At 41.6% G+C, this 13,931-nt stretch overlaps 1 protein-coding gene across 2 annotated transcripts in view; it reads right to left on the bottom strand.

The window, feature by feature from the left end:
* The window catches only part of ITPRIP (inositol 1,4,5-trisphosphate receptor interacting protein), a 141,288-nt gene that overhangs the window by 95,596 nt on the left and 31,761 nt on the right, over positions 1-13,931 (bottom strand). For both annotated transcript variants that reach the window (XM_085603454.1, XM_085603455.1), the window contains exon 2: positions 2,276-2,415. The gene's annotated coding sequence lies outside the window, so the exon portion shown is untranslated. The remainder of the gene's footprint in view (positions 1-2,275; positions 2,416-13,931) is intronic.

The raw sequence follows: 13,931 nt of genomic DNA, 5'->3' as shown, positions 1-13,931 counted from the left end.
AGGGAAGCACGTCTGAATCTTGCCTCCAATAAGCTTGAAGAAACAGTAATTGGAACACTGACCTTTATCGCAACAGTGTTGGTGACGATTTTATGATGCAGATCACCAGGAGCAGGCTCTGACAGCGCGACTAGAAACCACTAATCACAGCGTCTACTTCCAAAAGCTTGCTGGCACAACAGTAAGATAGAATGCAAAACACACAACTACATCTGCCTCAGTAAGTGTCTCTGCGGCACCCCAACCTCTCAACATTGGAGCCTTTTCATAATTCATTGTTTAAAATTTTGGCCCTGCTATATTTATTGTGGCATCCAACTGTCGACCTCAGGCCAAAATGCACATATTAGTGAGCTTGTGTCACATAGTGTGGGAAGTACCGTTAAGGCAGTGCTGTATGTAGTGTGGCCGCTAGGAGTTCATAACTTATGTCCTCTTTGGTATTTGTATTTGTACATTTTTTATGTTCAACAACCAACCGGAGAAATTTTGCACTGATGGAAATGTACATTATATTGTAATTTTTCTTAGGGGTAGGTTTGAGGAAGACATTTTGTAATAATGTAAATGTGCAGGATATTGCCTTACTTACTTATATCTGCTCTGCAAGCATTACTGTTTGATTCTTTGAAGGTGCAAGGTTCAGGCCCGTATTGCTAATTTAATGATTTTCTAGATCCCTGACTCAAGACCAATCCAGTCAGACACTGACCCAGTGTGGACCAGTCTCATCTATCAGCAGACGCACCGCGATCTGAGTGCACAAGGACGATCCGTCCTATTTTAGTCTCTCCCTTTCGGACTGCTAGCCTTGCTGTGACTGAGAGACAACCATTGCTACATTGTAGCCTACAAGGTAAGCAGCTCGGATTCTGCCGTCATTCAAAAATTTTCCACACTGAAGATTTAAAAAATATTTTGATAATTATTTCATTGATTTACATAGCCAACTGGGTGATATACTTGCAAGGGGCTCTTTAACCTTGATGTCTACAGATTATATCTGTGGTTTTGGTAAGTTATTGTTTAACCCGTTCTTGGTAGCCGCACTACACCTTTGTAATTAAACCATTTAGTGACTTCCTTGTCTTCTTGCAGCGCAGAATTTGATTTAAAGTTGGCCGACTGGTCGCCCCCCTGATTTGAATTAGCTCATCATATCACTTGACTGTATATTTAAGGTGAGCACTTTTTTTAGTTTTTAGCCGGAGAGGTAGTGAGACTCCACCATGGTTCCATTAGAAATTGTGGTACCTTATTAAATTTCTTTAGGGAGCTGCACCTACAGATGAGGAGCTGGCTGTACTCCGCAGTCTTCGGAATACATCTATTGATCCCTTCATTGGTCATTGCAAGAACTCAGGTGAGGTCTTTGCTGTACATAGGAGGAGAGTTTGCAATTGACACACACTTTTAGTAATTGAATTTCAATGATCCGAATACCCTTCCCCTTTGTTCCCCATAGGTTGCTCTCATTACACTACCCTCATGAAGACACGCATTTAAGTTTTTGACTGCCTTCCCCCAGTTTTTGGATCGAAACGTAGACGTTTCATTACAGCCTGGATGGAAGAGAGTATCCACAGAGAGGCACTATTTATTTGAGCAATTACCTCTACATAGTGAAACACATTTCTAGTGGTTTTAGGATGCTGTAAAGAAAGGCTTGGTTCTAAATGTTAATAAATATGTTCTGTTATTTTTCCCTTTTTGTCTATACCCATACTCACAAACGTCCTTTCTGAGCACCTTGTTGCACACATTTGGAGCAATCTTTTGTATGTACATATTGTATATGTACACCTGATTTGAAATATAGTTGAATTAATTTTTTTCATATGTACTTCTATGTGTGATGTAATTTTTTATGTACTCTTTTTCTCTTTGCTGATGTAATACTTACCCCACTCCAGATGATTGGGAGTTTAGGCTTAGTTGTATTGCAGCAGGGTATGTTAATTAATTAAGCTTGTCCTAATTACCTATGAGGGCCAACTGTTGTGTGTATTACTTTGTATCCAGGTCCTACAGACTTATGGGTTACCCTATTAGTATATATGGGCTCACGCCATGAGCATCAACATGTGCCAACCATTATTTACTAGAGTGTGACTCAGCAGGGCACACACTGCAAGCCTCAACATGCACTGAACATTTGTGTTAGTGCATTACACAACTGGGTGTCAGTACACATGCGTTTTGCCCCTTGAAATGGAAAGCACCACGTTACTAAAATATATTGAGATTCTCAACCCCAAGGCCTGTTACCACTTACCAGTTGTGTGTCTTTCCTTTTCTCTTTCACCGCAACCTTTGCCTTCTCCGGCTTATTTGACAATGCCTCTTCAGGATCATGTGACCACACGCTATCCACATCATAGACCGACAGCACAACCTAACAGATTTTCTACAATGCTGCAATCACAAAAATGAACAAACTTTTGTTAATAATGATATATAATAAATATATGGACAACACTGCAACAAAACAAAAGGATATCTGTCAGCTAAAATAAAACGAAAGAAAGAAAAGGAGATAATAAAACAATGCTCAAATATTTGTATAACCATGTAATTCTCACAAGGGATAATCATATCACATAGTTTTCTCAGACTTTCAGGAACTCTCAATATAGAATGGGAGGAATGGATTGACATATTCCACAATTATTTAGAAGCAATGTGTGTCGTAGATTTTTCTCCTTGTTGCAAAAAGGTAATACTGCTAAGATCTTTAGGCGAGATGGACAGCATGTATTTAAATTCTTGACACAAGTGGTGGATTCACAAGTGGTGGTGGTAAAAAATGTCTTCAAAGAAGTAAAGATAAGCCTGGAAAACAGATTTATTAAAACTACTAACAACACAATGACAAAACAGAAATTCTGTAGTTCACCATAAAAAATAGGAGGGAATATAGATGGGTTTGTGGCAAGACTTTGTGAATTGGTGACAAAATGTTAATTTGGACCAATAACAGAAGAGTTAATCAAGGATTAGTTCATAGTACAGTGTGCCAGTGGAAAGGTACACAAATGATTGTGGGTGGAAAGCAATCCTACTTGCAAAGTTGCAATCTCAATAGCGAAGGTTGTTGAGATTCAGAATTCAGCATGACATAAATGCATGCAGTGCTTTGGTCCAACGAAGATTCAAGAAGTGGTGGTAGCAGAACAGACTAATCAAGAAACAAGTTCTCAGATAAAGGCAGTTGGAAAGAAGCATCTTCCATGGACAAAAGGTAATTAGACTGAAATAAATGGTGGAGATCACACCAGAGTACAACATGTAAAAATCCACAATGGAACTGTCTCAGATGTGGCACCCTGTAGCATGGCCAAGAGTCCAAACATTGCTCAGCAATTGGCAAGGATTGTGTGAAATGTGGCATGGGAGGTCATATTGCCTTTGTAGGTCACAGTGGGAAAAGCAGGATTGCAGCAATAGACTCTGACCAAGATGATTGCACAACAGGGGCAATAAGTGTGGACACACTAGAAGAAGACACTCGATTTATAGTCAAGGGAAAAGGTGGTAGTTTGATAGTTGACTCTGGTTCCCTTTGCGCAATAATTTCAAAAGACATCTGTGGCAATACATGGCCAGATGTTGAACTTCTATCAAAGGACATAAACCCACTGAAATACCAAGTGAGTTCCATTTATGTCGCAGGATATATGTGGGCAGAAATAATGCTCCATTACCACAGGGTTGTGGGCAAGGTGTATATGGCTCAGTCAGGGCCACAAAGTTTGGGATGGGTGTACCAATATGATATAAGTATAGTAATAAACCGGATAACACCGGATCAGGATATGGTGGTTTCTGATACGAGTTTTAGAGGAGCTCTAACACATTTTGAAATTGTTTTACAAGAAAGATTGAGTACATCAAAAATACAGTGCCTATAAGACACAAAGTTAGGAGAAAACCCTTAGTCATCAGGTATGAAGTAAAGGAATTACTGCAACAAACGGTCAAGGATGATGTGATTGAGCCTGTTGAGATGTCTAAATGGTTACCTCCTATATTTATAATGAAAAAACGTATTTGAGATTTTGCTTTTGTGTAGATTTAAGGTCACTTAACTAAATTGTAGTCTTGGAACCTGATTGTATGCCAAACATTGATGAGATGGTGTTATTGCTAAAAGGGGTAGGCATTTTCCAAACTTCAACCAAAAAAGTGCTTAGCACCAAATTCCAACCAAAGCCTTAATAGTGTGTGTTATGCCTGAGGACATTTTTCAATTTAAGAAGCTTACATTTGTATTGGCATTCACTACCAGTGTTTTCCAGCACAGGATGTCTGGAATTTTGAGGGACACCTGAAACGTTGTTTTCTTTCAAGATGGCATTCTGGTATTTGGTAACACTGTAAGTTAATATGATTAGGTTCTAGGAGAGGTACTAATAATATTGGCAGCTGCTGGCATGACACTACATAAAGAGAAATATTGTTTCCTTGAAAGGGAATACCATTTTGGGTGATGGGGTAAAACCAAGAAAGATCGTGTTAGTGAAATTGTAAATGCAAGTACATCAATCGATAAAAAACATCTCAGGTCCCTCATGACCATGATCGAGTATTATGCTAAGTTTGTTGAAAGATTTACTGATAAGACTGACAATCTAAGAGCACTAATGAGGAGGGTGTTACATTTTTGTTGCAAGAAGCCCAAGAAAGGGCATTTAAAACTGTTAAAGATGCCATTTCACATGCAGTCTTATTACAAAAACATGGGACTAGAGAGGTAATAGTTGCATATGCAGCCCGTTTATATAACTCAGAAAAAAATCATTTTGTCATTGCAAAGGAAGCATTGGCAACAGCGTGGGGCATGGAATATTGTAAGATATTTGTGCAGGGAAGAAAATCACTGTAAGCACAGACCACAAACAGCTTCTCAAGATTCTGATGGCTAGTGTTTAGATAAAAAGCTCTGCCAGGTTGCCCAGGTTTGCTGCCAAATTACATTGCTTTGTGTACACCATGGAGTACATTCCTGGATAGAAAACTGTGTGGTGTATTTTCTATCAAGACTGCCTATAAAGAGTGGAGTAGGAGTGGAGTAGTGGATGAATATAAATCTGAAGGAATGGCTGTATCCTGTGATAATGATGCTAAAGAGGGGATATATGATGCTGATTCATTGAAGGATTGGATGCCAGCTATGGATAAAGATAATTAAAGGTGTAATAAACTTAATCAGAGAGGGTTGTAGAGAAGAAAGTTGTATACCAGCAAATGTGAAGCTCTTACAATAAACTGTGAACGAGTTGACAGTTACAATGACCAGTTGGTCATGGGCGGGGAGAGCTTTTTGCCTTCTTTTGAATTAAGGAATAAACTGATCACAATGGCACACCAACAGCACCTGGGTCAGACAATGACAAAGAAGAGGGTTCTTTTGGTGGCTGGGTTTGGACACAAAGGTCACTAGAAGTGTGATTGTTAGTTCTGTGTGTAAGGAAGAGGAGAAGTGGTTAAAAGTGGGAGTAACTGTTAGCAGCCAACCCCTACATAGTGATGACCCGTTTTCACCTTGGCTTAAGATCTGTTTATAATTTATAGTTCCATTTTAATTCCTCCCAGAAGCACAGCTATTTGAAGCTGTCAAAGTGGATGCTCACTCCAAGTGACTAGACATAATCTATCTGAGTAGTGTCACAACCTCTAGCAATATTAAAGTTTTAAAATATGTTTTTATCAGAGAAGAGGTACCACAGCACATAATTACAATGTATTTCAGATCAAATGAAAACGTTCTTTGTAAGAATCAGAATTCACTTTATAATCCACAATCCAATGGCAGGGCAGAAAAGACCAACAGATTAGTCAAGGGAACTCTAGAGGTGGTTATCAGGAGCAGTTTGAAAGTTGATGAGGCGATCAGAGACACAATATTGACTACATCAAGTAACCTAATGGGTGTGTCCCCCTTTACCAAGATGAGGGTTAGGAAATATGGTTCTAACATGGCACCATGTTGGTTACATGACTGGAAAGAAGAATGTCGAATCAGCTGAAGCACTGTCTCAAAAGATTGAGAAAGTAGGCTGGCTTAAGACTAAATTGTGAAGGTATCATCAAGGTTATCAAAGTTCAAGGGACCTTTCAAATTGAAGAATGTCAATAGCAACTGGGTAGAGCTGGAAAACGGACAGAAGTGTAATAAAAAAGGGTGGATTTGTATCAAAACAAAGATTCTGGTAGTGAAGTACTATAACGTCTGGATGTTTGCAATCGTTTGATGTTGACTTCAGATGAGGAAATGCTGGACATGAAGGGATGTGTGATTGAGAGCCTGGGTGTTGCTGCAGGTGATGGTCAATCACTCAGGCAACAGATAAAAGTAGAGAGTTAGAAGAATGTCAAATAAATACTCTTTGAGCATTTTGGAGAGGACCTACTTGTTTGAGTTACTTTGTGCCATGATGTATCTCTTATTAAATGTAGAGTGACTCCAGCATAATAATATGTGATAATTGTTCGCCATACTTCCTTTGAACATTTACACCCTAATCTTATTAATAACTCTTATTCTCTTTTAGTATAGTTATATAAGTAATAGCCCCTTGTGCAGTATGTGAAACAAGTAATCTGTAAGTGTTTACAGTCTTTATTCTTTCTTCCATGTACATATGAAAGAGAGATGTGTTGTATCTTTAAACTGACTTTGAATGTCAGCTAGTTGAATGTTATGGTATAATCTCAGGTGGTTCGTGGATATAGTTGAACCCCACCTGATCCCTGGTAAGAACATCATAAGCTTGCCTCCAATAAATATGAATAAACAGTAATTGGTCCACTTAAGTTTTTTATAAAATGCAACCTTCTTACTGCTGCATATGAGCCGCTCACGAAAAGCCCTAGCCTGAATCTTTCAAAAAATGGCATTAAACAGACGTAGGATCCATGTCTCCAAAGTGTTGCCAATGCGGCCCATCTTGTTCAAGCACCTTAAAATACTATATTGAGTATTGTTGTTACCCTCATCCTCGCCACCAAGTCTCAGCACCTCTCCACTGCCAGATTGTGTTGATATGAAATATAGCTACTATCTGTTTATCACATTAGCCTTGTCCCCTGTCTCATCCCTATGTCCAATTAGTCAAATTAGTTTGCCACAACTAAATTCTTACCTTCGAGGAATCAGTTTCAACATCAGTTATACCATCGATTGGGTCTGCTTGATATTCGCTTTCAAACCATTTAACAAGACTGTACCCAGGATTTGAATGAGTGACTTAGGGACTGATTTAGAATTTGGCAGATGGATTACTTCATCACAAATGTGACTGATATCCTATCCGCCTTATTACATGTATACAGAATACATGCACGTACAAAACGGCAGACGGTATATCCTTCATCTTTTTGATGGAATAACCTATCCACCAAACCCTAAATCAGGTCTGTAGTAGAATGCTATATATACCAATTTATTTTCTTCTTCTGACAAAGATTCTGGGCCACACAATCAATTGCTTGGGAAATGTCTATAAAGCAGGAATTCGGGCTGGGGTTTCTTGTAATTTGGGCTGATTTGGTTAGTAAAGATAGAGTTGCGATGTTGTAAGTCATTGAGCACCATTTTGCAAAGCCTATCTGATTTGTGGGCGCGATGTTGCCATGGTCCATTTAACAAGGCCCAAGACAAAGTAAAAGGAGTTAATTGAAATACATTTCTAAGACATACTTTCCTCATACATTCGAGGGGGTTTAGGACTCAATACGCAACCCTCGCACAACACAATGAGCCTCCAGAGGTGCCCAGCATATTTTCTAATTGCAGCTCTACTGGTTACTGCTCTACTTTGTGATATTTCTTATGCTGTGACAAATGAAACGTTTGTGCTTTCTCTTAAGATGAGTGATTAATTTAGGATCATATGTCCCAGAACTTTTTGTGGTATGTTCAGTGGTCAAAGTGGGCGTGATCGGCAGGGTACGGCGTGCCCCTACTTTTTTCTATTCATTATAATCTGCTCCTCTATTATTTTAATTAAAAAATGTGTCCAAGGACAGCAGAAATAGCGACGGCCTATAGATAAGGCGTGACTGCTCAGGGATGGGCGGGGTAGGCAGAGAAGGAAAAGGCCTGTCTTTTCCTTCTTGGCCAGAGAAGGCAAGGGCAGTGCCCATTTCTCCTGCTCTGCCGCGGTTAGCGCCCCCCCCCCCCCCCCATCTTTCTTCCTCTTCTTCCCTCTGTTTCTGTCTCTGTCTCGCTCCTCCTCACTTGATGATTGAAAATCGTGACTTCAAGAAACGGCTCTTAACCCCTCTTTCCTCTCCTTTCCTTCATTCGTTCCCATGGGAAATTGATCCAAAAAGAGAAAGAAATACTTTTACTCGCAATGCCTTCTTTTTGTGACATTTTTCTATTCCAAAGTGCTGCCTTGGGAGGAATAGAAAAAAGGTTAAAAATAGGAAAAAAAACTAAATAAAGCAAGACAGAGTGGTCGCAAAGAGGCCAGATTGGTTTTTATTCACATCCAAAAACATTAGCACCACTTTACAAAGTTTGCCAGTGAAGCGCTACTTTCTTTTTCTCATCTTTCTTTGAACAGCATTGTTTTACCCCAGTGGGGAAGTGCACCATTTCTGGAGGTACAGCAATACCTGATTGATGCGTGGAGTGGAAAACGTTAACGTTTAATGTGAGCCATACCAGCTGTTTACCTTATTTAAGTTTATAAAATGTGTACTGCGACTCTGTGTTGAGGGATGTGGTCTTTTTAAACCATACTGCTTTCGTTTTTAAGGATATAAGCAATGGGCATTGAACGGGTCCCTTATCGGCCCTGTAGTTATGTTCATAACTTTTCAGGCAAAAACACTCATTGATTTCGGAATAATGAGTGTAAACGCGTTAAGGTAACCATGTTGTTCCTGCTTACATTTCACATGGTTTATTTACTTAATCTTGCATTCCCTTTGAGTGTTTGCTTTTTCCAGGATGTTATTACATTTTGTTTTTCAGGCAGTATATTACTCTTGCACAGGGCCGGACTGGGAACCAAAACCGGCCCTGGCAAAGGGCTCGGCCAGTCCCCCGGGGCTTGGGGGTGCCACCGAGCTCTTTGCCAGGGCCGGTTTTCGGCCGATTTTGTTACAGGGCCGATTTTGCAGTTATGCTGTGGTGATCGGTGAAAAGTAGATTTTTAGGCACATTGGTTCCGGGGTAGTGTGCCACTCACCATAAAGTGCTTCAACGCCTCATCTGGGGTAGTAAGCGTTATTGAAATGCTAATGCAATGAAAGACATGTTCAATAGTGGGTAAGGTGCCCATTGAGAAAGTGTGAAGAACGCGCGGCTCATAGACAGAGTATGGAGAGCTTTGAGCACATTAACAGGCTGTGTAAAGTGCTTAGAACACCAGCAAATGATATGAAGTGCTAAGTGCACTGAAAGTGTGTGAAGAGTAAAGCTCATTGGCAGAAAGTGCGGGGAGCTCACCGAGCCAAGGACTACTTTATTACCAGAGCCTTCAATCCCTCACCCACTGCAGGCACTAAAGCCCATGCACTTGAAGCGGATAGGGCTCACAATGGGCGCTTAGCACGCACTTGTTCCCCTGTGCAACGTTGTGACACTAGGGGATGCTAATGAATAAAAGCATTGCGCAATTCCAAAATAGAATTACAAAATGGCCGTACTCACCTCTCTGAAACCTCCGTTCCTCCTCTTTCACTGAAGCAACAGATGAATGCCTTAGAGTGAAATGCACTTCAGATGAAAGCAAGTTGATGAACGGCAGGCGGGTGGGAGTGGAATAGGGACAGCAACTGGGCAGGGAGGGGGCAAGCAGCGATGGGAGGAAGGTGGTGGGAGAGATGGGTAAGCAACAAAGGTAGGAAGGTGGGGTGGAGAGGGGCATACTTAAAAAAAAACAGAGTGCTGAGAAGGAAAATACAGTTTAAAATAAGACAATGGGGGAATGTGCAGGCAAGGAAAGATTTGGAAAGCAGCAACATCAAAGGGGGTGGTGCAGTGGACTACTGAGTCGGATGGCAGGAGGAGGAAGGGAGAAATTAACAGCGGTTGGAGGGGGATAGAGTGAGCACCAACAGAGAGACGGGAGAGAGAGCTAGCCATACTATGGACAGTGGAAGGAGGGAAACATGTGCACTCTTATGGAGTGCAGCCAAGAAACTAAAAAAGAAGTACGTCCAAAAGCAAGCAGCCAGTGGAAGGACACGGGCCGCAGACAGGATGCAGTACTTCGTCCAAACTCCACTGAACGAACAGCCGGACCAGAAGAGAAAGGAAAAAAAGGCAGTGAGAAGCAACAAAATGAGACTAGTTTAGAAGCCAACTAATGGTAAGTAATGGGAGGGCTCTAACCCCTTTTTAGTTATTTTAAAATTTAGAATAATTTTGCAAGCACAGAGCATGCGCTGAGCCGGCGATAGAGAAAAATGATTGACTAAGGAATGATACTTGCATTAGTTTTCTTTACATAGCTCCATAGCTGTGTGGCCTTTTTTTCGGCTTTGTGTGTCTGGTGCTCATGCCTATTCACCTACTCTATGCATGGGGTCTGTACACACATTTACATTCCAATGGATTCACAAGTTACAGCAATTAATGTGTATACATTTTTGGCAAGTGTTTCCCACATTTTCTGGGACTGGAGGCGCAGTAACCTATGTATGGGTATAGTGTTACGGTGGAGAGAGTATTTGCAAATGACCACAATAATGCTAGCTGATATTGGTGTTTGCTTTTCGATCCTTTATGATGTTTTGACATCCTCTTCCAAACTCCCCCTTCCAGATGCTGACAAGTGTGGAAACCGCTCTACAAACATAAGCTTTTTTTTTTTTTGCTTTTTTTTTAAGCAGCCTTGTGAATCTCATAAGATGCTAATCTTAAAACCTCACACAATCAGCACTGGCTGACAGGAAAAGTTTATGGATAACAGAACTTTTTCACTCTATGTTAACTGTCATACCCTTACCTATAGCCACATAAATTATGTGTGGTGCTTTTCAGTTGCCACTGTATATTCCAAGTTAAAAATGTGCAGTAGACAAGAAAAATTCTAGATCACCCAAAACCAATTGTGGAGGAAATCTCAGACGGTAGAGATCAGGAACAAGTGAGGTCTTTACTGCATGATCATGGGAAGGCAGGGGCATGTCCACAAAAGAGCTAGCTACCCAATCTTCTGGGACAGCTTGGTTCCACAGAAATATATAGACCTTACAGTACAATGGAGAAGTATAAGCTTGCAGCATTACCTGTGTAATGGGACTTCTGATACTACATATGTGTGGCTGGGCAGACGGAGACACTGAAGTGTCATCTCGGAAGCTGACAATATGAACTACATCTGCAGGAAGAGGGGACCTTCATTACAGGGTGACGGGTCATTTGAACCTGATAAGAGCAACTGCAAAACTGAATCGAGAGGGACAGAGTTGAGAGGGGTGAGTAGGCTGAGTGTGCTTAGTTAGGTGAGTAAGGGCCAATGTGGAGAATACTAATAAGTATGTAATTCTTCCCCAATATCCCTCCTTGTTGATTGTAAGTTCAACCAATAGGTGGAGCGGTTGTATTTGTTTGGTCTCTCAGAAATAGAGGGGCTATTGTCTGGATGAAACAGAAGACTGTCCATAAGTGCCGTGACATCAAGGTCGACAACAGACGAGGGGGCTCATGGGTGTGAGATGGATATACCTTTGCTAACAGCAGTATTGGTAAAACTATCACCTGAACACATCAAAACCAAAGACAATATTAGAATAATTGCAAAACACAAGACATTTTTCAACGTAATCAGTTTCTAAGATGCCAAAATGTCTTCTAAGCAATCCACAATATCCCAACCGCTCTACAATATAACTATTGGCTAGATGTATTCTATTTCGTAGTTCAGATAAATGAAATTCAGTAGCGACTGCTGCGGGGCAGTAGTGGTCGGGTGGGGGGGACGGTGGGTGGTAAAAAAAAGAAGAAAAAAAAGGAAAGAAAACCAATTCAACTTACCTGCCAGCCGCTGCTTCTCCTCCTTCCTCTTCTTCATCTGTCGACGCAGGAAGCAGGAACAGAAAGTACCCAGGCTTCCCGAGCGAATCACGACGCTGCTGATAGCAGCGTCGTGATTGGTCTGAGTTGAGTGGTTCAGCACTCAGATGGGGACTGGGAGCCTGGGCAACACAGCCCTGTGGAGAACATGTCAAGTGCGCATGATGGTTTGGCTGGCCCAATACGGCCGGTCAATCCGTCATGTGCACTTAGAGAGGGCCCACCACTCTTCCCTCTGCTCTGTGGGCAGTCCAGCCTGCCCCACCTCTACAGAGGAGTACTGAAAAATAAAATGATAATAAGATGCTGTTATTATCATTTTATTTTTGTTGTGGGGTGAAGCTCCTCCGGCTTAGCGGAGGAGCCGCCCCTGGAGAAATGTTGGCAGTCACAGTAGCATCTGCGTCAGGTGTATGTGTCTGCTTCAGTGGCGTAGTCGACCCCCCACTTAAGCAACTTAAGCGGGGGGTGCTACTGGGACTGATGGGCTGGTAAATTGGGTCCCAATAAAAAGTTAAATAGTGGTTTGTAGGCCTTCACCATCTGCAGACTAAGTTCTAATAAATAATGGTTAGGAATAGCAGGGCACATGGGTGTGTTCCATTGGCTGAGATGCAGAGCAAAGGGACCTGAGAAAGTGAAATAATGTAATGATGAGAATAGGGGATAACACAGAGAGAGGGAGAAATAGAAAAAGATGCATTTGAGAAAGAAATGTAAAAAAGTAAAAGAAGGATGATGACAAAGGAGGGATACATAGTAAGAGGAAAGAGAGAACCGGAGGGAAAAGGAAGGATGGAACTGTGAAAACAAATAGGTAAGAAAATGTGACAGGTAGGATGGAAGGGTGAAAGGGCGAACTAGTGGATGGATGATGGAGTGAAAAGGTGAAAGGATAGACTGACAGAGGTGCAAAAGTATGGATGGACGAGTGAAAGAATTAATTGGTGAAAGCGTGAGTGGATGAAAGGATGAAGAATGGACAGATAGGTAAAAGTGAAAGAGTATATGAAAGGGTAATAAAATGGATAGATGTTGGGAGAGGTGAGCAGATGAGAGTGCGAAGTGACGCAGAGATGGATAAATAGATATAACGCGTAAAAGGGTGAATGCTTGAATGGATGGAATGGTGAAGGTATTTACGGATGAATGGTTTAATCGCTAAAAGGGTGTAAGGATTGGAGGATAGATGGATCGAAAGAGGATGAAAGGGTCAAGGGAAACCTCCCAAGTAGGGTCAGGTTTCTTCGCTTTGCCTGCTCGGTTTGTTCAGAGGTACAGTTCAAGTTGGGGGGGATATTAATGTTCTGGCTACTTCCTGGGTCTGTCTGATGGAGCCGGACAGGCCATAGCGGGCATCGGGCGTTTCCCTGGGAGGCTGGAAGGATGGGGCCATTTTTTCAGAGGTGGGGGCTGGTTTTGTTACTGGGGGCCAGTTTTGCAGTGGTGCTGCAATATCGGACCCCCGTAACAAAAGCAGCAGTACACACTTGTGCACCCCCAGGAACTGGGCTGACACAATCGCCAGGGCTGCTTTGGGTTCTCAGTCCGGCCCTGGATGGAGTGACAGTTGTGTGGGTGACGAATAATTGCCAAGCTGTCAGTGGAGACAGCAGCCCAACCACTGAGGCACAGAGACAACAATGGAAGTGCAGAAGAGTGTATCAGAAGAGCAGTAGTCAGGCATCTAATGTCAGAAATAGTTTGTCATGCCGTGAAAAGATAGAATGTCCTTTTTACTAGTCTGTGGCTTATGCATGCTCTTTATGACTCAACTTGTTCTGCCAATATTTTTCTGATGCCTTTAATATCAGGTAGCCAATATACAAAACCTCAGGCAAAGAACACTGTGATTTTGGGAGGGAAGCTTTATATCTGTTTTTTGGAGGTGGTT

This window comes from Triturus cristatus, chromosome 1_2, assembly GCF_964204655.1.
Source record: "Triturus cristatus chromosome 1_2, aTriCri1.1, whole genome shotgun sequence".
Taxonomy (NCBI): Eukaryota; Metazoa; Chordata; class Amphibia; order Caudata; family Salamandridae; genus Triturus; species Triturus cristatus.
Note: the sequence above shows the minus strand (reverse complement) of the source record. Positions and strands in the feature narration are given on the sequence as shown.